The following is a 27,820-nucleotide window of genomic DNA, read 5'->3' on the forward strand; positions in this document are numbered from 1 at the left end:
TTTTCACTTTCATGCTTTTGGAGAAGGAAATGACAACCCACTCCAGTGTTCTTGCCTGGAGAATCCCAGGGATGGGGCAGCCTGGTGGGCTGCCATCTATGGGGCTGCACAGAGTCGGACACGACCGAAGTGACTTAGCAGCAGCAGCAGCAGCAGCAATATTTGCCTGGTATATCTTTTTCCATCATTTTACCTACAACATGTTTTCCTTTTGTTTCTTTGTTGTTTAGTCACTAAGTCATGTCTGATTCTTTGCAACCCCATGGACTGTAGCCCACCAGGCTCCTCTGTCCATGTGTCTCTCCAGGCAAGAATATTGGAGTGGGTTGCCATTTCCTTCTTCATTGTTTCTTTGTAGTCTGTACTAACTCCCATATAGCTAAACATTTTAAAATGTAAGGCACTGATATGAGATTTACTTGTATCATCTTATTATTGCATTCTGTTTTCTTCTCTCTTATCCCGCTTGCCTTCTTTGGGATTATTTTTTTCTGGTTCCATCTTTTCATCATCTACTAGTTTGGAAGTTATGTATTTCTATTACTTAAGTGTTACTTAAAATTTTCTACCACACATACTTATCAAAATCCAAAGTTACTTTTAATCTTCTCCTCAGTAATAAAAAGATCTTTTGAATACTAGCTCAAATCACCTCCTCCCAGTTTATAAAATAACTGGCATTTAGTAGATAACTAAAATAACTGCTGTTTTCGTTCTAGCTTTTTTTAACCCCATCAGTTCAGTTCAGTTCAGTCGCTCAGTCGTGTCCGACTCTTTGCAATCCCATGAATCGCAGCACGCCAGGCCTCCCTGTCCATCACCAACTCCCGGAGTTCACTCAGACTCAACGTCCATCGAGTCCGTGATGCCATCCAGCCATCTCATCCTCTGTCGTCCCCTTCTCCTCCTGCCCCCAATCCCTCCCAGCATCAGAGTCTTTTCCAATGAGTCAACTCTTCCCATGAGGTGGCCAAAGTACTGGAGTTTCAGCTTTAGCATCATTCCTTCCAAAGAAATCCCAGGGCTGATCTCCTTCAGAATGGACTGGTTGGATCTCCTTGCAGTCCAAGGGACTCTCAAGAGTCTTCTCCAACACCACACTTCAAAAGCATCAATTCTTGGGCGCTCAGCCTTCTTCACAGTCCAACTCTCACATCCATACATGACCACAGGAAAAACCACAGCCTTGACTAGACGAACCTTTGTTGGCAAAGTAATGTCTCTGCTTTTGAATATGCTATTTAGGTTGGTCATAACTTTCCTTCCAAGGAGTAAGCGTCTTTTAAGACACTATTATTGTTGTTTATACAAGTTTTGAAAATTAAATTACACTTCTTTAACATACACTTACCACTGTCCTTTGATCATCATTCCTTCCTGAATCTCAGACTTTCAATGACCATTTTCCTTCTATTTTAAATGGTCTGCTAGGGAGGTGGGGGAGGGACAGCATGAGAGTTTGGATTTAGCAGACACAAATGATTATATACAGAATGGATAAACAAGGTCCTATTTTATCACACAGGCAACTATATTCAATATCCTTTCATAAACCATAATGGAAAAGAAAATGAAAAAGAATATACATATATGTACACCTGAATCACTTTGCTAAAAAGCAGAAATTAACACTGAATCAATCATACTTCAATCTAAAAAAAAAAAGCGGTCTGCTAGTGATCTTTCAAATTTCTCTGAGCATGTCTTTACTTGGCCCTTGTTCTCAAAAGTTATTTTTTTTGCTAGCTATAGAATTCTGGGTTGAATTAGAGTAGTTCAATGGCAACCCACTCCAGTATTCTTGCCTGAAGAATCCATGAACAGAGGAGCCTGGCAGGCTACAATCCATGGGGTCGCAAAGAGTTGGAAATAACTGAGGGAGTAACACTTTCACTTCAGTTTCAGAGTAGGTCAGTTTCTAGATTTATTTTCACTGAGTTTATTAGTTTCATGGTCTCTATTTCCATTATTGCTATCGAAAACTGATAATCCTTTCAAAGCGCTCCATGTTTTCTCAAATATTTCCCCTTTACTAACCTCTTTTATAATTTTCATTTTCTTGTCTCTCTGTATTTCTTCAGGTTTATCTTTTGTTATATCATTTTTTTCTCCAATGGGGTCTATTTGCTTTTATCTATCCCTTGTATTCTAATTTCAGTTACTATATATTTCCATTTCTAGAACTTCTGATTCTTTTACAAAATGTTTGCTCTTTTCCTCATTGAACATATTAGATATACTTCTTTTATATTTTATATCTGATAACCCCAAGACATGATCTAACTGTAGGTCTGAATACAGATTCTCTTACATTGTGCCCTATTTCCTTAGATGGTTTGTAAACTTTTATTTTAAGCATCTCATTTTTTCATTAAAACTTTACCAACAGGAATTCTTTCACGATTATGATTTGTGCTACTTCTGTCAGGCCCCTGGGAGTAGCAACAATCCAGGATCAGTTAAAATTCTTAGCTTGCGGTCAAATGTGAATTCAAGCTGCAAACAAGTGTCAGGGCTGGTTTGTGGTAACAAATTTTCAGTAGAGATTTATTTTTCCTGTTCACAGCAATATTCTAGAAAGATAACTTTCTTTGTTGGGAAAGAATTTCTAGATCACTCTTATACCTATGGTAAAGCGCTATTACCGGGGAAGACCTAAATGTTTTTACTTTAGCTGGCTCTGGGTTTTGATTCATGATCCCTGAGCCCCCACAAGGCCATGAAAACAGAAGCTCACTTGACTTGGTAAATACCTTCAAGGCAACAGCCAGCTTCAGTACTCAGCTTACCTCACTGGGTTTCCAATTAATATTTGGTTTAAACAGTCTTTACTTTTGGGCATGAGCACTGATGAATTTGATCCAGCATTTTAGGTTGTTTTCAGCAGAAAGGCTGCTCCAGGTACTTAGTTCGCCATGTCGCTGGAAACACATGTTAACATTAGTTTCTGATGGAAATATCTCTGAAGTAAATTATCCCATATTTCAGAGCACTGGTTCTTAAGTTTCTTCTGCTTCCCTACATTTGGGAACTTTGACTTACTATCACTAAGAGTTGCTCGTAATGACAGTGATTGCCAGCTGGTCGTAGGTAGAAGACAGTTCCCTGGAGGTGAAAGGTAGTAATTAAAAGTCAGGTGTACATTTTTTGTTCAAGAGGGTGCTTCTTCTCATCCCCTTTAAAAATCATACTTTTTAAATATAGGAAAAACATTTTGACCCCTTAACTATGATTCACGCTGGGGGCCCGATCCTCACTGGGGCCCCCACTGGCAGGTCTTGACTCAGTCTACCTTTGTGTCCTTTCCTCTAATGTCCCTCATAGTTGAGGCAGATCTAGAAGCCTTAGGAGTCAAAGGGAAAATGTGGTTCCAAGTGGAAGGTGAGGTTTAAGCCCCACTTCAATGTTTGTATTGTTTCCATGGCAGCAGGTCACAGAACACCAAAGCGAACAGGGGCCAAGAGATATACTCCAACCCTTTCATTTTACTGTGGAAGAAAGAGCCTCAGAACCAGTGATTTTGCCAAAACCATTTCCTGTGAGGCAGTGCATCCAGGACAACACCTGCGTTTTCCGAAGCCCACTCTCTCCATCCCAACCCTGCTCCACTTTCCTCTCACCTCTTCATCCAAGTGCCAGGCTGTCTGGCACATAGCAAAAACACTCAAAGTGTTCAGAAATGCTTGGTGGCTTGCAAGAAAAATCTTAGCCTTCCCAACTCCACTAATGTTTGTATATCTCCTAGTTGCATATATGAAGGGCTTCTCCCGTGGCTCAGCAGTAAAGAATCTGCCTGCAATGCAGGAGCCACAGAAGATGCAGGTTTGATCCCTGGGTTGGGAGACTCCCTGGAGGAGGGCATGACGACCCACTGCAGTATTTTTGCCTGGAGAATCCCATGGACAGAGGAGCCTGGTGGGCTATAGTCCATAGGGTCACAAAGACTCGGACCCAACTGAAGCGACTTAACACATACATGATTCAAGCTATTGTAAACAAAGATTTGGCAAAGAATAATACTCACAGGGATTGTTCAAGTATATAGGACTATTTGCCACTTTCTCAGTATTTCTCAATTAGTATGCGCCATGGATAAACTCTCGGGGACACAAGTTTTAAAAATTTTCATTTTGTGCTTTCATTTCAGAAGCAATATAAAGGAAAAAAAGACAAAAATAAACTTACTTCAGATACTAAAGTCAGTGATTCTAAAAATGGAATCTATAATTATTTTCTTTAAAAGAGATCTATGTATTATTCCAGTTACAAACACTGCTTTACACTGAAAGGTCTCACATTTGCTATGCTTGAGTTACTGGACTAATCTTAGTTCTATATGCTAGTTCTCAGTTGTACTGTAGTCACTGTATCTGATTACACAGGTATATGATCCCTTATCTAATATCCTTGAAGGCAGATATATTTCAGAATTTATAGAGTATTTTGGATTTTAGAAAGAGACTACGATGTATATGTGATATGTTATACGACGTGTCATTGAGGTCTGAGACAGGACCCCATAAGAAAGATGTTAATATTTCTGCAGAAAAATGTATATTCACACTAAGAAGGGAGTAAATAAAGACCATCAATAGTCTTCTATCAGTTCATATTATGTTTTACCACTCAATGGGTTAAAAGAAAATTTGGCTTTCAGAGCATTCTATTAAAAACATGGAAATACAATTATAGAAACATTATCTGCTATAGACTGGAAAGCCAGCTAAGTTTCATTAGAATTTCATACAGATTTGATAAGGGCAAAGAGTCCACATTAAGGTACATGAATTTAGTGCATAAACTTTGAAAGTTTCTTCCCAACTACTTAGGAGACCCTTTTTGTCTACTTATAATTTAACAGTTGAGGATACAGAATAAATAATCTCCTGTTAAGCAGGAAATATACTATAATATGAACTTTAAAATGCCAGAAATACCTAAATGCATATAGGAATTTTAAATATATTCCAAAGATAACATATTAGCTATATTGGATTATGAGTATAATGTCTTTACATAAAGTAATGTGATAAAAGAGAAAAAGAGAGGTATAAAAGTTATACTATTCAGAATGATCTCTCCTGGTCCTTCAAGAAGAAACCTTTTATTCCTACTACACTCACAGGTCTGTTGTCACAGTTGTTAGTTATATGGTAAAATAGTGTACAACTATACAATGAAAGGCTTCTTCCTTGAGAAAGGAATAAATGTATGTAATACTAGAAAATAATGAATAGAAACGTGAGGAGGCAGTACATTTGAAGTTAAAATTGTGAAAGATAAGACAATTTCATATTATAAGTCATAAAATAGAAATCATTATTATTAATATTAGAATCTGGTGGCAGTGAAGCAGAGGGTTTAAGAGGAAGCATGAGTTGTGAAGAGATACTCCTGGGTTCAAATCCAGCTCTGCTACTCAACAGACTAGAAGACCTATCAATGTAGAATTCTAACAGTACCTACTTTCATAAGATTGTCAGTACAAACTAAATGAGAATATAAAGGACTTAGAACAGAGGTAGAGAGTAAGGACACAATGAATACTAGCTGGTAATTAATACTAGATGCTTTACTGTCTGAGCCACCAGGAAAGTCTAATTATTATTACTATGATTAATTTTTAAACTATTATTAGCTTTCTTTCTAAAGCAGTATATATATATAAATGTTGTATCTCTCAAATTTAAAAAGTAGAGTATAAGATCCATAACAATATTTTATGTTCTAAAGTTTAGAAGTTTTAAAAAAGTTCTAGCATTAAGGAGGGCCTCCTTCTAAACTAATGACACCCGCTGGTATGGCACAAATTAGGACTTCTCAGAAGAGTGCTGCAATAACAGTTTCATCATGTTCTTTATGATGTGACTTTCACTTCCTTTTACTGTTTCCATGAACTCTGTTATGTCAATCTTTTACCAATCGTGCCGCATGACAGAATCTTTCTTCAAATCTTTCTAGTTTAATAATCTAAAAGAATTTAAACCATATATAAACTTTCAGAACTTTTTAAAGTTGATTGCTATTAATAGCCCCTGAAGAGTTTACGTTCCTTTATTAACAGCTCTGCCTAATGCTAACATTCTAATACACAATAATTTATATATAAAAACAAACAAACCAAGTACACTACCTATGAAATGAAGTATGCTAAGCTTTCACTAGTAATGACATTCTGAATAATAAAAGAGGCAGTGGCAATATAATGCTATAATCAAACAGGACAATAATATACATACATACATGTCGTTGTTTAGTCGGTAAGTCATGTCCAACTCATGCAGTCCCGTGGACCATAGCCCATCAGGCTCCTCTGTCCATGGGATTTCCCAGGCAAGAATACTGGAGTGGATTGCCATTTCCTTCTTCAGGTATCTTCCTGACCCAGGGATCAAACCTGGGTCTTTGGTATTGGCAGGTGGATTCTTTATTACTGAGCCACCAGGGAAGCCCCATCTACATACATAGCTTTATTTATATCCAACTAGTTCAGAATCTACTATCCTGAATCGACAGAATTCTCACCAAGTTAAAATATACAAAATAATTTCTTTCAAGATATTACTATATTGTAAGTTTCTGGATAATATCTATAGTACCTTAAAAATATGGACTCATGTATATAAAATTAAACAACCCCCAAAATCAGGCTCTCAGTCCAGCAATTCCCATGAACATAAAAGCTTTTTCATGTATACCTTATTAAAATAAATCCATGGCAAATAAGGACTTAATTGCAATTAATTCAGTTCTATAAATGTGTTTAATAATTTTTAAAAGTCCTTTTCAAATTATTCTAGAGTTTCATGTTACATTTTTCAATTTTAATTAAGTTTTTATCTTACCTATATCATAGTTCTTAGAACCCTATATCTGTAAGTTGTTTGTAAGACAATTTTTAATTGTAAATTTATATTTAATTCATTATATCATATAATAATTGTTTTTAGGAAATGAAGAGTAGTATTGAAAAAAGATATCAAAAAATAGCTAATTTTTGATGTGCATTTGTGTTAGTTGCTCAGCCATGTCTGACTCTTTGTGACCCCCATGTACTATGCCAGGCTCCTCTGTCCATGGAATTCTCCAGACAAGATAATTGAAGTAGGTAGTCATTCCCTTCTCCAGGGGCTCTTCCTGACCCAGGCATCAAACCTGGGTCTCCTGCATTGCAGGCAGATTCTTTACCATCTGAACCACCAGGAAGCAAATTTATCACAATTTATTTTTTTCTTATACCCCTGAACATCACTGAATATTTCTTTCCTCATTATACAGAAAGGATAAATGAGAAAAATCATTTTGCTGTTTCTAAAAAACTTTTACTACACTGGAGTGAAAAGGAACCACGCCATCTGTTATGTTCTACTAGAAATGGAAAGAAGTTGAAACCCTCTTGAGCAATCATACCAAGAGGCCCTGAAGAAGGCTTCCAGTCAGTCCCATGCTTAAAGCAAGGGATGGATAATCTCAAGCTATATGGCAGCATCTGAACTACAAACAAAGCTGTTTCTCACCATTTTCACCCTACTAGTCTAGCTTCCTATTTAAAATCAGTCTCACTATAAACATTTTAAACATCCAAATTGCTAAAACTTGTGACAAATGAGTATAATATTTGGTTATATTTAATTTTATACACGTACAATCTCTAATTATGTCTTTTTACATGCTCTTAAGACATTTGGAAACATGTCTATTGACTTGTCATTTTACCTCTCACCAAGAACTTATTGTTACCAGTAAATTAAACAATCTTAGAAGTGTCAAAAGAGCAAACAGAGAGTAGGCCCCTTCTCAGACTTGTGGCTTTTCCATCCAATCACCTTAAGGTAACCAATATAAAACATCATCTGACAGGCTATGGTAACCCTAGCAAGGGGAAACAAGCTGTCATTCACTTAGCTCAGATGACTAAACAATGCTTTCCACAGAAAACATATACCACAGAGTTAAGGTATAACACAGAAATCCAAGATGTTTATGAATTTTATCAGAATTGCCTGGCAGTTACTTCAGTTATTTACTGTGATTTAAGCTTGGTCTCTGATTAAGATATGCTATATAATAAAAGGAATTTCCATTCAATTTCCCCTCCTTTCCTCATCTTCATCTCCTTAGGAATAAACCATTTTTATTAATTAGCTATAAAATGTACCACTACTCAAGACTGGAAGCCATAGTACTACATTTACTAGATTGACTCAGCAATACAATAAGCTTACAACAAGCTCATCATTAAATATTTTAGCAGTTTACAGATACTATTTTCAAAATCTCAAGTTCATCATTTTTAAATCACGAAAACAATTTTTTTGCTAATTTACCACACTGGTAGTAATAATACTGTAACACTTATTGAGCACATACTATTTGCAAGGCATTGTGTAACAAATACAATGCTAAAAACTTTAATATTCTACTAGCTCACAATATCTGATAACTTTGGTAACTCTTAGGTAAGAAAAAAAAATAAGCCATATTGAAGGAACTCACAACCTTTTCCTACAATACATTCTTTGTTTTAAAGGTTCTCTGTTATAGACTGAGCGACTGAACTGAACTGATCCTGTAAAATCCAATATTGAGAGTAGAGGATAGGTTCAAATCCCTAAAGTATGACTGCAAAAAGACGCATGTTTGATTATAATGCTACATGATGTCACATATCCAGGACAACTGAAGCATTTCGGTCTCTGAGGGATAAAACTGCCTCTTGGTCATAGATTTAGGTGACACAGCATGTGATCCATTGTCTCTAAACAAAAAATGTGTGCAGCTGCATTTTCCAGTCAAGAAAGGGAAAGGGAGGGGAGGACACAGAATACAAAAGGGTCAAACATTTGTCTCATAGGGAAACTTTTTCAAATAGGGATTAAAAAAAAAAGAAAATTGAATGAGGGAAAAACCTTTGACCAACTCATGCTAAATAAATGGCAGAAAACACTAAAATCAGGGAGGGGAGGGGGAACTGTTGTGGTAATCTTCCACCAAATCCACTTATCCCCTAAATCAACTTGCCCAGATACACTGCGTAAACCATGGTTCAAATGCCACTTCTATCTGAACAATTCTGTGCTATCTGCACACAGTATAGAGTTTCCATACACACTGTTGCAGCACTTATCTTTAAAACATTAAAAAGGGTCTCAGTTGTTCATTTCTTTCTTGAAGATGTTAAAATGAAGCAATAGCTTTATAAGTTAAAAAAAAAAAAAAAGAAAGAAAGGTGTTAGCTTCTAACCAGTAAAGAAACCTGATATTCTCTGTATAAAGACCAAATTACCCTTTTTTTTAAATGAACCCTAGCATATAACCCGCCTTTCACAGAGAAACACTGGTTTCAAAAAATAGTTCCACAATTGATCTAAGTTGAGTGAAAATTTTCTCTGTTGAGAAAAATAGGTATTTCTAACCCTTGGACTGCAAGGAGGTCCAACCAGTCCATTCTAAAGGAGATCAGTCCTGGGTGTTCTTTGGAAAGACTGATGCTAAAGCTGAAACTCCAATACTTTGGCCACCTCATGCGAAGAGTTGACTCACTGGAAAAGGCTCTGATGCTGGGAGGGACTGGGGGCAGGAAGAAAAGGGGACGACAGAGGATGAGATGGCATCACTGACTCGACGGATGTGAGTTTGAGTGAACTCTGGGAGTTGGTGATGGACAGGGAGGCCTGGCATGCTGCAATTCACAGGGTCGCAAAGAGTCAGACACGACTGAGTGACTGAACTGAACTGAACTGAATAAATGCTTTTAAAGGCTTCCCTGGTGGCTCAGATGGTAAAGAATCTGCCTGCAATGCAAGAGGCCCGGGTTTGACCCCTCATTTGGGAAAATCCCCTGGAGAAGGGAAGGCTACCTACTCCAGAATTCTCACCTGGAGAATTCCATGGACAGTTGTAGCCTGGTGGGACTGTGAGTCCCAGTCCACGGGGTTGAAAAGAATCAGATAAGGTGATGACAAAATAATTTGTAACTTCTATTAGTATCTAAAACACAGCACAAGTGTATCTTACATGTTATGAAACATGATAGAAAAAAAGCACTACTAGCTTTTGGTGTAAATCTAGCTTGGAAGACCCATCTTCTCAACCTTTGAGATGACGATCAATGTCACGTCTGAAGAAAAGTGCATTAGAAGCTGAAAAAAACAGTACAGAAAAGTAAATAAAACACAAATGGAAGGAAATACCTTTACCATGTAGAATGAGAAGTAATATCACCATATTGTAACCAGGAAGCCAACAGGCACTTCAGCTTTTCGATAGCACTATAACTGTACTTGAAAAGCTATTTTGAAAGGAACAAAGTTTCAGAAACCTGAAAAATCAACAGATCAAACATCCTAAAGTAAAAAGATAAATTTGGTTGGCATGGGAATACAAACAGGTGGTAATCTTTGTCACCAAAATTTATTTATGGGTAATATGGCTTTCAGTGCTTTGAATATAAGCCATAATTAGTCAGCCATGCAGTAAGTATACAGTAAGTTAAATTGTTCCACTGAAAATAAGCATCTTTTAAAAGCACATTCATGATCAAAATAAATTTAATAAAGGCAAACAGTGATATCTTACATTACTAATGCCCCCATAACAAATTTGGAAAGCAAAATTAGAACTTAAAGACTGTATATGGCTGATTTGATATACTGATTTTTTTATGTAATTCTAAAAACAATACAGGGGCTCCCCTGGCGGTTCAGTGGTAAAGAATTTGCCTACCAGTGCAGGAGACATAGGTTCAATCCCTGATCCAGGAAGATCCCACGCACACAACTAAGCTCGTGTACCACAACTGCCTTAGCCCGTCCTGGAGTGCTGGGAGCCTCAACTACTGAGCCCACATGCAGTAGCTGCTGGTGCTCGGGCTCCCCAGAGCCTGTGCTCCACAAGAGACGCCACTGCAGTAAGAAGCCCGCACACCACAGCCAGAGAGTAGCCCCTGTTTGCCACAACTGAAGAAAAGTCCATGGAGCATCGAAGACCCAGCAGTTAAAAATAAATAGGTAAATAAAAACAAACACCCCCACAAGAGTAATAGTAAGTTAACATAAAATTAAGTCCTCTTTAAAATAGGACTAAACTAAGCTTATATGAACACTTACTAAAGTCAGATATATTTATGCTAAATTATTAAAGATACACATTATTAAATAGAATCTTTCTCTTGCAACATCTGGATTGTTTACCCTCCCTACCACTATTCAGTCAAAACCCTAATGTTTATGGCCTCATTTAATGACAATTCCTCCATGTAATTCCCACCTGAACTTCTCTTAGGGATTTTCAGTCTCTCTTACAATGTTCTAAATGTGTTTATACGTCCTCTTTTTACAGTAGTTATTTGTGTCAACAGTGCAAAAGAAATAATCAACATGAAATCCCTTTATAAACACTGAAGTTCTATGTTATAAAGTAAATAAAAAACTAATAGAACCCAGAAGAGACTAGGAACTAATGGGCTCAACACACCTAAGAATACTTCAAGCAAGTACAACTTGGTTCTAACTTGCTGCCACTAGACAAGAAACACAAAGCTAAAATTATATTTAAATTATACTGCAATGATAATATTACGTTAGATACTATGTTCCACTATGCTCTGTGATCTTTTCACTTCCTAAATTTCACTTCTCTACTTAAGAAATTTTATCACAAAAGAAAACTTTAAGACATCAATTATTTTAATTCCATGTGAACAATATGCTATTTTGAAGTTGCAATTAAAGGAAGCTTACTGTTAATCCATTTGTATAAAGAACTACCAAAGGAAAAGTCTGACAAAATAGGGAAAATGAGTTATTAAAGGTACTGACACAGCATTAATAAACCCCCATTATGACTATAAAACCCACCTCACTCAATCCCATTCCTTGGGGAAAGTTCTTACTCTGTGTTTCCACAGCACTAGAATCTATGTCTAGAAGCGCATGTCTCATACTGCAATTATTTACTTACATGCATCTGATTCTTAGTATTTAACCCAATTTTTGCTCCATAATTTAAGAATGGTTCTAGGCATATCACTGTATGGTAACCTAAATGTAGGTTAGCTTTTAAATATTGGAAAAAGCTAAAGCATTAAAAGTCAAAGCACAAACACTTGTACATGTACAACAGAAAGACAAGCCCATGACCCTGTCACAATTTCCCAAAGGATCTTTAATAGATTCTTAAAGGTTCTCTTAATTACAAAGAAATAATCAGGGCAAAACAACAGGTTCAGAATTTCGTGACATGTACCTACAATCAGTGGACAGTATTAAGTGGCAATAATTTCAGAAGAAATGAAAGTTTTTTGTTAAGATTCGAGGGGAAAAAGACATGTGCACTCCCCAAATTAAATTAGGAAAAGGATTTTGAGAAGATGTTAACTTTGGTGGTAACAAATTTTGATTCCTTGAAAATCTTCACATAAAAACAGAGTGAGCAACTAGAGAGCAAACCCCAAACCCACAGGTAATACGGATATCTACAAAACTATGTTTAACAAAGTCTCCCCACCAACCGCAAAATACAAAGGGCCTAAACAAATCACCAACAGTCCACAGTCTTACTTTCTGTCAGTGTCTAGGTGAGAGAAGACAGAGGGAAGCAAGGAGGGACTTGAGAACAAAACAACAAAATAGCCAGTATTTGCTGGAAACTACTGACGGGCAGTTTGTACTGAACGAAAGCTGAAACTATTTCAAAAGTAGGTAAATGCAAGGAGACCACAGTAAGGCTACAGTTCCTATAAGCATGGAACAATGTAGTCCCTTTGAGCATTCAAAACTTGACATTTGGGGCTCTCTTCTAAGACAAACTCTAAGCTTAAGAGGAAGTACTAGGAATGGCAAAAAAATTAAGCAGGATAGGGAAAAAAGAGATAAAAGAGAGTCCAGACAGAATACCAGAGTAGAACAGAGCCGGGAAATCTCAGAAAGCCATTCACCATTTTTAAAATCATGAACAACAACAACAAAAAACACAGGACTGTGAAGTTAAAAGAGGTATTAGAACCAAGCCTCCTCCCAGAAGTTCAAGAAAACTAGTTTCATGTAAAGAAATGATGAAAAGCATTGAGAAAGAATATCACACAAAGTTACAATAAGAGAAACAGAAAAATAGTTAAATTCAGAAGCAGGGGGGAAACAGGGACCATCGGTAAAAGTTTCCAGCACACAAGATGAATACGTTCAATACTAGAGATGTGCTGTACAACAGAGTTCCTATAGTTAACAATACTGTATTGTACACTTAAAATTTTAAGACAGTAGATCTCATATTAAATGTTCTTACTACAGTACAAATACAAAAATGAGCTTAAAAAATTACATAAGACATGAAAAAAAACATATATCAGAATTAGAAAAGCTCAGAAATAAAACAGAGCTCAAGAATCTGAAATAAAAGAAGGGGAAAAAAACCTGTTTCAGAAATGAAGTAAAGAAATACGAGAAAAAATAAACAAACAAAGCCTTAAGAGAAACAGAGGATGAAAAGGAAGAAAAGTTAATCAGAAAGAAATAAAGAGGAAGCAGGCTACCCATACTGTATAAGAATACATAGTTGGGAAACTTAAGTGATTTTCAGAAAAGCTAGAATACTGGTTACTCTTTGAAGAAAGAGAGTTATGCTTTGGAATAGGCATGTAAAAGGGCATCTAAAGTGGCTGGCAAAATTCTATTCCTTAACGTGAAAGATGTTGGCCTTAGAATAATTCACTAAGCCACACATTTCTTTGGTGGTTTTTAGCATGTACATTTTAACAGTAAAAAGCATTAAAAATTTTAGAAAATAAAAAACTATCAGTTCAGTTGCTCAGTCATGTTTCTTTGCGACCCCATGGACCACAGCATGCCAGGCTTCCCTGTCAATCACCATCTCCCAGAGCTTGCTTAAACTCATGTCCATCGAGTCAGTGATGCCATTCAACCATCTCATCCTTTGTCATCCCCTTCTCCTCCTGCCTTCGATCTTTCCCAGCATCAGGGTCTTTTCCAATGAGTCAGTTCTTCGCGTCAGGTGGCCGAAGTACTAGAGTTTCAGCTTCAGCATCAGTCTTTCCAATGAACATTTAGGACTGATTTCATTTAGGATGGACTGGTTGGATCTCCTTGGTGTCCGAGGGACTCTCAAGAGTCTTCTCCAACACCACAGTTCAAAAGCATCAATTCTTCAGTGCTCAGCTTTCTTTATGGTCCAACTCTCACATCCATACATGACTACTGGAAAAACCATAGCTTTGACTAGACGGACCTTTGTCAGCAAAGTGATGTCTCTGCTTTTTTTAACATGCTGTCTAGGTTGGTCATAGCTTTTCTTCCAAGGAGCAAGCATCTTTTAATTTCATGGCTGCAGTCGCCATCTGCAGTGATTTTAGAGCCCAAGAAAATAAAGTCTGTCACTGTTTCCACTGTTTCCCCATCTATTTGCCATGAAGTGATGGGACCAGATGCCATGATCCAATGCCATGCATTGGAGAAGGAAATGGCAACCCACTCCAGTGTTCTTGCCTGGAGAATCCCAGGGACGGGGGAGCCTGGTGGGCTACCGTCCATGGGGTCGCACAGATCGGACACAACTGAAGCGACTTAGCAGCAGCAGCCATAATCTTTGTTTTTATATTACTACTTCTAGCTATCAGTACAAAACATAGTAACAACAACATCTTGGAATAACCTTCAAAATGACTTAATAAAATTACAGGACAAACCAAGAGACAGGCTTCCCAGTGTTTCATCCTGATGTTTGGCAACCAGGACAATGAATTAAAAAGTCCACCATCTTATTATACAGAACTGATGTGATCTGTTTTTTACATGTAACACATGCTCTAAAAGTATTTGACATTTACTCATTCTTAGGATAAACTGCAATACTTAAAACATGCAAAAGATTTTTTCCATTGAGAGATACTCTAAAACTGCCAAGAAAACTCACCTTTGAGAAAAACAAACATGGTAATTTAAAAAATAAACATAATTAAATTCAACAAGCATTCACTCAGCATGTGCTATGTGCGCATGTGTGCTAAGTCACTTCAGTCACGTCTGAATCTTTGTGACCCTATGGACTGTAGCCCGCCCAGCTCCTCGGACCATGGGATTCTCCAGGCAAGAATCCTGGAGTGGGTTGCCATGACCTCTTCCAGGGGATCTTCCCCACCCAGGGATGGAACTAGTGTCTCCTGCATTGGCAGGCAGGTTCTTTACCGCGAGTGCCACCTGCGACGCCCATGTTATGTATGAGGTGTTTACAATTCAGTTGAAGAAATAAGCAACACAGATAAGAGAAAGCTATATACAGTAAGTGCTTTGAGAAAGGTACAAAGTACTATGGGAGAAAAGGACAGAAGAAGAAAAGGACATCCCGCCTGCTTAGTATTTTAACCAGATGCCTCTCATACTCCTCCAATTCATCTTCCCCAATACTGGCAGAATGATCTTTCAAAGACCCCAAATCCTCTTTTAAAAAGAGGATTTTTTTCCCCCTTTTTAAAAGGGATTTCACAAAATAACAGTACACAGCAGACAATTCAAAAGCCTTACAAGAACCAGGCAGGCAACAAACTGTAAAGCTGGTCTTCTGTAAGAAAGATGGAGACTGCCAAAAGAGGGCAGTTACTTATAAGTTTCAGCCAATCAAAACTATGAAACCAATGCTGCCACAATATTCGTTTTTTCCAAGGGACAAAAGAACTCTAGATTTTTGTGTGAAATGCACCAACATTTAAATATTGGCAAATAGGCGGGAAAAAGGTGTTTTGTTTTGTTTTGTTTTTTTAATATTTCAAGCCCAACAAAACACAGCTGGAGGTAAAGGTTGCAAACTTTGGCTTACAGAAATGATACTAACATTCCAATAAAGGGCCCCTACTGTCCTCAAAATTGAATTATGGTTGTCTTCAAATTCAAAGGAAACAATGAACAATTTTCTCATAACGTTTTCTTCAAACTTTAGCACCTGCTTCCATTAGTCTGCTGGCAATAGCAAAAATGCAAGAAAAAATAGAAAAGGAACGTTTGATAGTCACCTCAAAACTGCTTCACCATTTTTTGGTTGTGATCAACAGTTGTGCTCACACCATTTTATACTATATACCTGTTACATGGTCAAATTTTCTGTTCCTAAAATTGTTTCTAGATTATATGATAGAATCAAATATATTAATCTATCTGTTCTTTAGCAAAAGAATGCCATGAGACTTCAGAAAAACCACGGGCCTAATAAAATCTAAAATCTTTAGCATGGTGGCTGACAATTCCATACAAAATTTGGCTTCTGTCTGCACCTATTTCACACCACCCAAGCTTCCTGAATATCCAGTGTTCTCTTTATTCCTTTATGTCTTAAGATGTATTTCAGGCTCTCCACCCTAAGTTCTCTCTCTAGCAGCCTTCCTTGAATTATTTAATTTTTCCAATCGTGCTTCCTCAGCATCCTATTTAGAGTCCTATTACAGAACTTGGGCTTCCCTGGTGGCTCAGACATATAGAACTTACTTGCTACTTCTGATTATTCACCATTATTATTCAGGCACTAGACCAGTTTTCAAACTTTTGATGCTATCCCACAATAAGAAATACATTTTTATAAGAGAACCATGACATGCTTGCATATATAACTGAAACAAAATGAAATAACACTTTTACCCTTACCACATACAACACACTGACATTTTCTATTTGATTGTATTTTTTTAAGAAATATTGGTCACAATTTACTATATTGATTCTCTATCATCCATTTAAGAAATGCTGTACTAGAATATAAATCCTTGGAGGCAGAACAAAAATACATTCATTTTTATGCTCTGCCACACACCATAACATTTAGTAAGCAAATGTTTAAATGAGTAAATAAAGCAGTATTCTGTACTAGAAAAGTAAAAGAGTAATAAGGCTTTGAAGTCAAGCAGACCCATCACCTACCAACTTACTTATGCAGTCTCTGACAAATGACTTCACCCCTTACATCCCAAGGAATAACACTACTTATTTAATTCACTATGAGAACAAAGTAGTGGCCTTCATGTCACAGAATGTGCTAAGTCACTTCATTCCTGTTTGATTCTGTGTGACCCTACGGGCTGTAGCCCATCAGGCTCCTCTGTCCATGGGATTCTCTAGGCAAGAATACTGGAGTGGGTTGCCATGCCCTCCTCCAGGGGCTTTTCGCAATCCAGGGATGGAACCTGTGTCTCCTGCATTGGAAGGCAGGTTCTTTTATCACTGGAGCCACCTGGGCACAGAATAAGCATTGTATAAATATTAGTTTGCCTGTATTCTTCCTTATTTTCCTGGGAAAGAAACATCTATCTCTTCCTGGCAAACATCCATTTTTCAAAGACCTAGGGTCACAGCACAAAGAATATGAAATTTTAAAATCTGACAGACCTGGGTTCAAACACCCAGCTCGGTATTTACTTAACTTCTGTTTCTTTATAAGAATAAAATATGTCCTACCCAGTCATTATGGATAATTATATATTCATGTGTCTAATATAATACCATGTCAGAATATAGCAGGCACTTGATAAAAGGTAGGAACTGTTGCTATGATTATTAGTAAGTGTTGCTCACTCAGCACAGATGAAGAATTTAACCTGAACTTTTACAGAAGAATTGGACAGAAACTTAGGGCAGACAGACAGAACAGTAAAATCTCAATTCACAAAAAATCTCTTCCTTTTTTCCTATATTTCCTCTTTTAAGACAAATAAACCACAAGGATGTAAAGTCCATCAATTTCCTCCATTTTCTACTTCTAAGGTTATATAAAAAATTCAAAATAACTACTCTGTGTCAAAATTCTAATTTAAATAATAAATTATACTCAGTCAGCTGAACATTGTAAAATGTGAAAAGTGTAAATGTATTAGCAATGCATTTTAGAGAATTTCAATAATGTAAAAATGCTTTCAGTTAACCCAGTTAAGTAGTAAAAATTAACTGAAATTCTTATTTAACATTATCTTTCAAATCACTTCTGAGAGGGAAAAAAAAACCTCTAAGTAGCAAAAGCAGCAAATATCTATGAAAATACAATCAAGAAGTCAAGAATTTTCTTATACAATGTGCAAACTTGAAAAGATATGAAGATAATAATAATAAAACTATTCTGCTAACTTAACAGTACTACACCTACTTGGAGACAGTCAAAATATTTTTCCATTATTCATGTTGGTAGCAAAAAGATGGGTATTTTAATAGTATACATATTTAACTTTTACAATAGCAGCATATTTCTACATGGCTACTTAGCTTTATTTAGCCGTTTAGGCTTACAATAATACTATGTTTACAACTGTCAATGAAATAAGACCTATATAGGTGAGCAGATATATTCTATTTTATGTTCACATCAGGCTGACTCCAAAAGAGTAGAATGATGTCTCTTGTTCACCACAAGAGATATACTTAAATACAGTAGATGCTCGATATACTTAAATACAGCACTTAAATACAGTAGATGCTCGATAAATATCTGTCCAAATTTAATGTTTATTTATGGACAGGAAAATTAGGTTGAAGGAAATAAAAAAATACACAAATCAAAATTAGGTCAAGGCCTTGATCATGAGCCTTGCCTGGCAATTTGACTCCAAACAGCAGAGTATAAATGGGTGGGGAATGAAACCTGACAAAGACCTCAAACAAGCAATCAAAGCCTGTTAACATTTTCAATTTTTTGTTGTCAGTATGTACGCTTGATATGCTGTGATGAGAATGGAATGGCACTTCACCTCTGTGGTCTTCCTCCCTAAAACCCATTACCCATGTCTACTCATGAGGAAAACATCAGGTAATTTTCAATTGAGGGATATTCTATAAGCTTTCTGACTGGTACTCCTAAAAACTCTCACAATCATCAAAAATAAGAAAAATGTGAGATACTAGAATTCTGAAAGAGAAGAAGGACACTTGGGAAAAACTAATGAAATCTGAATTAAGTATGCAATTTAGTTAATAGTAAAGTAGCAACTTTGTTTCCTTAGTTGTGACAACTGTACCATAGTAATGTAAGAAGTTAACAATAGGGTACACTGGGTGAGGTATACTCTACTGTCTGGCTACTTTCTGTAATTGTAAAACTATTCTAAAACCAAAAGTTTATTTAAATTTAAAAAAAGGGCAAGAGAAATAAATATATAAATCAAAATCCTTTGGAAGTGAATGGTGATAAACATTCTTCTGGATCCTTTATATTTGGTAGCACTCTCATACAGTGGAAATTAAGGTTCTGAACAAGTCTACAGTATTAATTATGAAGTCACATATGACCAAAGCAGATGCTCCTTACTTTTGTTTTCCAAAGCATCATTCTTAGGCCTCCATACTTCAATTAGTAACTCTGTAACAAAAAATTGTAACATTAGCTGTCACCTCTATACTGAATGAATTATCTCACACCTCTAATCTCTAGTCATTAAAGGTTATATTCACCTTGATATCCTCTACTCACATTACCCTCTAACTAAACTCACCATCTTCTTGATTATGCTCCCTTTCCAAACCTCATTCTCAAAAGTTATTCCCCTTCTATAGTCAATAACTAGCCTTGCACAACACTGTCAAATGAACCTTCCTCAAATAAGGACTTTATCCCCTCATTCCCAGGCTTAAATGCCATCTTTTTTGGGGGGGGGGGATTAAACCATGTTTAAATTCAGAAGTGATGTTTGCAAGGCCATCCATAATTGGTTATTCTTTCATACCCTTCATGCACACCTTCAATCCATCTCTCTACCTTGTAAGTGCTGCCTTTCCTTTATTCAGAAAATAATCAGATACTCACTAAGCACCCATCTGGGGGCGGTGGGGGGAAGACTCCTCTGGGTGGTCAAAGACTTTGTAATTTTCTTGGGATGAAAAATAGGGAATCTGTTTTGCAAGGCTGTAGCCTTAGTTCCCATAACAGTGCCTGGCAAATGGTAGGTGCTCGAAAACTATTTATTAAAAAAAAGCACACAAGGTAGTATAGAATGCTACAACCCAAGAGAATAAGACTTTTCCGTTGGAGAGGTGGAAGGCAGGTCTAAAATGATTCCAAGGCTCTCAAGACAATTAACATTTTAACCAAGCCTCAAGTTTGAGTAGATTTTCAGTGGTTAAGAGGATGTGTGTAGGTGCATTTCCAACAGAAAAATGTTGCATTAGCCAAGGGAAAAAGAAGTAAATTGTTATACCATATTGAAGTAGTAAATAATGAACAGTTCCTGTGGAAGATAAGATGGGAGACTAGGTCCAAATTTCAAAAACTCTTGAGAAGAAATTTGATATTACTCTTGATCTAAGAGGTTTTGGTCATTAAAAGTGATATAATCTTTAGGAAGATTAATCTAGGGGGACTAACATGAAGGTAAGGCTTCTGAAAGCAAAAACCTTACTCTATCTAAGAAGTTACTCCTCTGTCTCACTCAAACCTTCTAATTTCCTTCTCAACTCTTACAGTACCTGCATGCATCATACAATTTAACTCCTAATTATATCATCTCACACTGTAAATTTTTTTTCACATGTATTAATCATGTCTCTTCAACCCAAGAATAAGGATCAAATCCTAGAGCACTTTTTCTTCCCTAAGCAATCAACAAAGAATTGGGCCCTTTATTCTGGAGGACCTTTTTGCAAGTATGCAAAATCCAGTTGCGAAAATGACAACAATCCAAAAGCAAGGCACACATATACAAGCTGCCACAAGAACAAGATTAATCCTTGTTTGGATGGCACTTTGTAAAGTTTTATTTGATAGCTACATCCCATAACTATTAATGTAGTTATCTCCCAGCATATGCTTTCAGTGTTTCCTCCATTATATTAAGTACTTTTTCATCTCATTTAGTTTTCTTTCTCAACTATGCATTGGTCTCAGTGGTCACCCCACATATTCACTTCTCAATTGCATTGTCTTTTCTGAACTGAAGCCTCTCCAATCTTTTTAGCTATTAGCTTCCCTGAAAACCATTATTATGGCATATTAAAATTCTAATGAATGGTGCTGCTATAACTTTTCCACATAATTCTAAATTTTTCCTGTGGTTTAGCACTCTTCAAATAAAACTGATGCAAATAAAAATATATGTTACAGAAATAATTCAAATTCGCCAAAACATTTACAAAATTTAACATGATGAAATCAAAGATTGTATGTACTTAAAATTGTATGTATTGATACCTAAATTCTGAAAACTCCAAACTGTCCAAATATCTATCTTCAACAATTTTTAAGTTATCTTACTTTAAAATCATTTAATAATATATTTATTTTGCTTTCTGTTATTTTTGATCTTCAGCCCTTGGCCTCTTACTTTTATATATTCTAAAACAGTTTCATTTCTTTTAAATCTGTTGATGTTAACATCTTTACTAGCTGTTAATACTTTCCTAAAAAAAAAAAGTTCCCATGCACAAATCAAACAAAGTATTTTATCTCTGAACAAGTATTTCCACTAGTAATACATCTTTTCAGGTCATAATGAAATTATCAAAAAGAAATCCTGCAGAATGTTATTACTTTTGTTTACATTAGAAATTTATTAACCACTCTGAAATTCAAACGGATTTTTTTCCCCAGAGTTGAGAAACTCCATAATGTACTCTTCTGTTCCCCATCACTCCTTAATGGTACCTAATACTACTTAGATTTTAAATACGAATCATCAAAACAGGAGAAGGCACCTTACACGGACTGCAGGAAAACGGAGAAGTCGACTTGGTTGGAACAGAGATAGAGAAGAACAATTCAGCTTTCTCCACTTCCCCATCTCAGGAAACACCAAAATGTGGGTCCAAAGCAACTGCAGGGCTACAAAGCCCCTGGCTGCCACTGAAGCCTCTGCTCTAGAGGCGCTAGGGCACTCAATGACACTCAGTCGGCCACGTGGCTGTCACAATCAGAAGACAGGATTAACAGTGTAAACTAACCTGGAAATAACAATCGACCTCTTCCCACAACCTCAGAGTTGGGGTGAAAGAAAGAAGTTGTGTGTCATTTCCTTGCACGCTAAGGCTTTTTTTCTATAAACAGAAAACGAAGTACTGGGGCTGCTTTAAAGAGCCTTTAAAGCAGAAATCAGGTCCCAGAAGATTCCCGAGAGTGTGCCCCCAGTGAATTAAGACACGCTAACTCTCGTGAGCGGCGATGGGAAGAGGCATTCTGCAAAGGGGCAATGGGGTGGAGTTTAGTAAAATGGAGCACTACACACATGGGCGGCTTTCCCCTGACTCCCACCTTCTTCCCGGGTTCCAAACTCCCGGCTTTTGCCGCGGGGCGAACTCAGAAGGGCTGAGGGACCTCGCACACGCCCTCACGACCTCTCGCCTTCCCAGTAAAAAGAAATGAAGGGCAGAGATGGAGAGCCCAAGAGAAGCGGCGAACAGGAAGTGTCCATATTGCAGAGCAGAAACACTCCCACCCCGAGATAGCACCCTCGGCGGACCCCCGGGCGCCCGCTGGAGGAAGGGCCAGAGCGTGCCGAGATCGGCCACCCCCACATCCATGACACAGCCCTGCCCACCGCAAAGCTCGGCCGCCCGGCTGTTCGGAGTTCACTGCCGGCCGCGCCCGGCGCCTCCCCGGGCTCTACTTGGCACGGCCCAGCCAGTCCGCCCGGGGCCGGACGAGAACTCCACGCCCGGCACGTCTCGCTGCACTTCAAGCCGGGGGAGGGGGGGGGGGGTTCCGGCAATGACTCTCGACGGGCTTGGGGCGCTTCCCTCAACAGTAGATTCGCCCCGAGTCGAGCCCGAAGAGTCCTCGGGGCCACCTCCAAGCCTTTCCGAAGTGCCGGCAACACTAGCCGCGGTTTCCGCCGTGGACACCCGCTCCCGGGCCGTCATTACACCCCTCAAGAAAAACTCCTAACTCCTCACCGGGCCGCACTACCCTCAGTTCGCCGCCCCCCGGGAGCCCACAAACCACCCAGCCACGCGCAAGGGAAGACTCCCCTGGCGGCGCCAATTCATCACGGGACAAAAATGTCCGGGCGCGTCACGGGACAGCCGCCTCCGCGCCCCACGCCCGGCGCCTGCCGCACGCGCTGTCTCCGAGCCCGGGAGCCGCGGCGCGGCTCGGGGCAGGGAGCACGGATGCCGGGCAGCGCCGGCTGGGGAAGGCGCCGCTCCACTCGGGACTCACCGTCAGCTCGGCCGCCGCAGCGGAGGGGCGAGGGATGGGTAGGGGAAGACACAATATGGCAGAGCACCACAGCTGCTCTCGGCCGCTTCCAGTAGCCGCCTCCGGGAAGACGCGGCCACGAGCAGGCAGCGGCAGCTGCGGTGGCGGCCGCAGCAGTACCACATCCCCCTCCCGTTCGCTTCCTCCCCTCCCTCCGCCCTCCCCCCGCTGCCATGGCAACGAGGCGCCAAGGCGATTAGCCCCGCCCCTCCCTCCAGTCCCCGCCTCCAGCGACTCCTCGGAGGGGGGCTCCGCCCTTCCCTCCCACTCCCCTCCCACCTCCTACCCGAGGTCCAGGCCTGGGAACCGGCAGGCTGCTGAGGCGGCGGGAGGCGGAGGAAGGGGGTTGCGGTGTCCGGAAGGGGGGGCTCGCACGCTAGGGAGGGCGGTGATGTTGTGAGCCAGTCAGGTTTCGGGCTGTGGAGGGGCTGGAGAAGGCGGGAAAATGGAAAGGCCTCGCTTGTCCGGGAAGGACCTATAGGAGTCAGGCGGGGCGCGGCGCGGCCGCTGAGTGGCCGAGATGGGGAGAGGGCGGGACGCAGCTGGGCGGGGCGAGGATGGACGCCAGGCTGGACAGTCAGAGAAGCGAGTGCTGTGAGTGCATCGACCGCCCTCTGTAACCCGAACTCTGTGTGTTTCCTCAGGAGCTTTCCGCCATTGGCCAGGCTTTAATTGAAAGAGCTCTAGAAACGGTAAAGCACTAATAGAAATTTACAGTAGTATCACCCTCGCTTAACTGAAAGTTTATGTGGAAACTAAGCTCAAAGTGAGATTAAAAAAAAAAAAAAAGGGCTTGGGAATCAGACCCAAAATTTAATAAGGAGCTCCAGAACGCGCACTAAGTGCTATGGACTGGGCTAAATTCTTTTCACGGTTACATTGTTGTAACCGTAATGCTAAAATAGTATTGCTAGATAAAATACAAGTGTGTCTAGTTAAAGCCGAATTTCAGCATAAGAATGTTCCATTTGAGAAATACTTCCTACTTTGTTTTGTTTTTATACGAAATCTGCCAACCCTCTCCTAACTCCTAATAATTCCCGCTTTACAGTTAAGGAAACTGAAGCATAGAAAAATAACCTGTCAAAATGGGTAAGTGACATAAGGCTCCATTTTACCGTTACCACTTCGATCCTGATAATTAAAATTATGAATTCCTATACTACATCTTCAAAAACTAGAGTAGCAATACCTACCTCGTAAATGTGTTGAATGCATTTTTTTAGAAGAAGTGAAGTGAAGTCGCTCAGTTGTGTCCGACTCTTTGTGACCCCATGGACTATAGCCTATCAGGCTCCTCCATCCATGGGATTTTCCAGGCAAGAATACTGGAGTGGGTTGTCATTTCCTTCTCCAGGGGATCTTCCCTACCCAGGGATCGAACCCGGGTCTCCTGCATTGTGGGCAGACGCTTTATCCTCTAAGCCACCAGGGAAGCCCAAGGGTATACATGGACAGTAACTGAGGCACAGTAGGTACTAACTGAAGTTCATTTCCTTCCTGAACAATGAATGTTAACAGTATATGAGCCAGGTTCTAAGTATAAAGTGGGCAGAATATAAAACAAGCTGCCTGCTGAAAACAAAACAAGCCAAGCTGTGGGGATGACAGAGATACAGAAGAATTATAGGAATCACCATATATAGTAAAAAATGAAAATGCTCCCCTCATTCCACGGATGAAAACATTTTTTATATGATTTGTTCAGTCATCTACTAGTTCCGCTTGCTTTTGATTACACTGTCCTAGAGGGCCTCTTGGCTGCATTCAGAGTTAAAAGACCACAGGTAAATGTACAGCATGCTTCAGTTGAAGAAATAGTTGCTTCGGTTGCTCCCTTCAGTGCAATCACTGTTGCCCCCTCAAGTGGGCAAATTCAAGGAAGTTTTAGAGGAAGAGTATAGCAGAAAGGGAAGAGAGGTAAGCAGGAAGTTTGAGAGAAGATGGCTTCTGGGGAATGACAATCTTCTCAGACCTCAGTCTTGTTTTATCTCTGCTGGTCATTGTCGTGGTGGCCACTGACATAGGTCTTCATCTCCCTACAGATTATTGTACTAGTGTTTTACTTGAAACATGGGACTTTAGTTTCTCTTTTTCCTTCTAATCTCTTTTAAACCCAGATGACCAAACAATCCTCCTCAACTCCAGGAGAATTACAGAATAAGAACTGGAAGTTATATATACTTTAGAGATATTTCATCTAGGAGCTCAATCTATCATAGATGGGAAAACAAATCCAGAAAAATGATGTAACTTGTTAATGATCAAATAATGAATCTACTGCATCAACATTCAATAAGTTTTCTCTACTTGTCCTCTCTACTGATTGATTCACCCCAGAGAGGCTGGAACATTTAAATAATCTCTGTGGGTGAGGCTCTCTTAGGAACTCTGTCATACTTAGTTCAGAGTCCAGGGACACTTGTATACTTTAGTGGCTATTTTGGAAGGCTTTGAATACCTACCAAGGAAAATCTCTGATTAAAAATAACTATGATTCAGAGTGAGTAGCTTTTCCCCAGGAGCTTACAAGAGTAAAAAGGCTAAGAAACCAGAGCCTAACTCTTTAGGAAAAAGAGAATCTTGGCATTTAAGATCTCCTGGGTGGTGCAGTGGTAACAGGAGACGCAGGCTTGATCCTACCGTCGGGAAGATCCCCTGGAGAAGAAAATGGCAAGCCATTCCAGTATTCTTGCCTGGAAAATTCCATGGACAGAGGAGCCTGGTGGGCTACAGTCCATGGGGTTGCAAAGAGTTGGGCACAACTGAGCAACTGAGCACACAGCACACACAAAGCTTGTATTCTTCTTTCTCCAAAATATTTTACAGGAACATAGTCATTAATAAACTTTACTGAAGACAAATTTTAAAAGTATATTGTTTAAAATGTCCTCATGTTTAGGTTAAAAAGTGACAGTGATCTCGGATGGCCTCAGCCTGCAGCAGCTTGAAGTAGGATTTCAGTTGCTAGCCAGAGTTTGAGGTCAGACAGTGTCAGGGAAAATGCTGAATCCTAGCCACTAGACCACCAGGGACCAGTTTACAATGACAAGCTGTGTAGAAATGAATTTCCACATAGAAATGGAAAGTAGTGAAGCAAGTAAAGAATTTATTAGGAGAAAAGAGAATACAGTATGCTTGGATAGACACATCAGTGGGCTCAGAGAGAGTCGCACTCTTCTGATGGTTTGACTCACTTCTGTGGGGCATATCTAACAGGTTTCCTTTGACCAATTTTCTTGCTTTGCCTGGTTCTGAGTCTGTATTTGGTATATATCAAGGTCCTCCCTGTGTGCACACACACATCTCTAAGCCAAGATGGATTCTAGTGAAGAGGCCCATGAGTAGTTGATGTTACTATGAGGTGACACCCTCTCCCTTTTTGACTTCCAAGGAGTCTTTCTGCACATGCGTAGTTAGGGAGTCTCTTCCTCCATCATCCTGCTTTTATAGGTTTCTCCTATTATGGAATTTCTGTCCACAGAGGAGAAACTGTTCAGCCTGGGGCCCATCTATCTCCTGCCTCAATAGAAACTCAAACATACACGTTTATATTTTAAATGCTTCCCTGATAGCTCAGTTGGTAAAGAATCTGCCTGCAGTGCAGGAGACCCTGTTCCTGGGTTAGGAAGATCCCCTGGAGAAGGGATAGGCTACCCACTACAGTATTCGTGGGCTTCCCTTGTGGGTCAGCTGCAATGCGGGAGACCTGGATTTGATCCCTTGGTTGGGAAGAGTCCCCGAAGAAGGGAAAGGCTACCCTCTCCAGTATTCTGGCCTGGAGAATTCCATCATCTGTATAGTCCAGGGGGTCGCAAAGAGTTGGACATGACTAAGCCACTTTCACTTTCTTTCATTATTACATCATGTATATTTAACAAGAGACTTTTTGATCACGAGTTGATGAGTCCAAAAATAACCAGTTTACCAACAAGGGCTCTAGACTTCAAGCCCCTTGAGGTCAGTTATCTTGTCTTCTTCATCCTTACAATGTAATTTCTTAGAATAGCTTTCAGAACAGAGATGATGTTTAGTAGTGTTTGTCAGTAAAAGAAATAACTTTCCTCAAATGATATCAGAACTAGGATACAACATTGATAAATACTGGTCTGCCACTTTGACTCAAAAGTCAAAGTGAGTGAAATTACAATTGTGAGTGAAAGTCTATTTTTTTTTTCCTTTGAGGATCTTTTTCAATGTACTTCTAAAAGCAACTACCATGGTGGTCCAGTGGTAAAGACTTAGATCTTCCAGTGCAAGGGTTTGATTACTGGTTGGGAAACAAAGATCCCACATGCTGTGCAGTGTATTCAAAAAAACAAAAGCAACTACCTATGTTTAATTATATCTACATTTGTATAAGCCCTGATATTGGCAGTAATTTGGACCAATCCTTTTACTGAGGACACTAGAAAAACTCAGCAAAGTATTTTAAAAAACCAATTCAAAGGCATCAGAGAGCTCACAAGATAGGAATTACCAGGCTATGAATCTGAAGAATGATGGAGACCCAGGGACATCCATTTATCCATTCCATAGAGTGAAGCTAAGAGGATGAGCAGGGATGAGTCAGGGTGTACTAAGGAGGGAGGAGGAGAGCTCTGTTGAAGCTCCTGTTGGACTAGGAATCCAAATGGCTACGCCCTAGAAGTAA

General features: G+C 39.2%; 1 protein-coding gene across 4 annotated transcripts in view; it reads right to left on the reverse strand.

Moving 5' to 3' along the window:
* The window catches only part of FOXN2 (forkhead box N2), a 60,889-nt gene extending 37,332 nt beyond the window's left edge, over positions 1 to 23,557 (reverse strand). The window contains exons 1-2 of one of the 4 annotated variants that reach the window (XM_070379613.1): positions 23,128 to 23,297; positions 19,291 to 19,341 (exon numbers count right to left, since the gene is read on the reverse strand). The gene's annotated coding sequence lies outside the window, so the exon portion shown is untranslated. Of the gene's footprint in view, positions 1 to 2,789; positions 2,899 to 19,290; positions 19,342 to 23,127; positions 23,298 to 23,452 lie in introns of those variants that run through there. The other 3 variants (XM_070379615.1, XM_070379612.1, XM_070379614.1) reach the window with 3 other exon arrangements.
* Between the last annotated feature and the right edge of the window lie 4,263 nt (positions 23,558 to 27,820).

Source organism: Bos mutus, chromosome 11, assembly GCF_027580195.1.
Source record: "Bos mutus isolate GX-2022 chromosome 11, NWIPB_WYAK_1.1, whole genome shotgun sequence".
Classification (NCBI taxonomy): Eukaryota; Metazoa; Chordata; class Mammalia; order Artiodactyla; family Bovidae; genus Bos; species Bos mutus.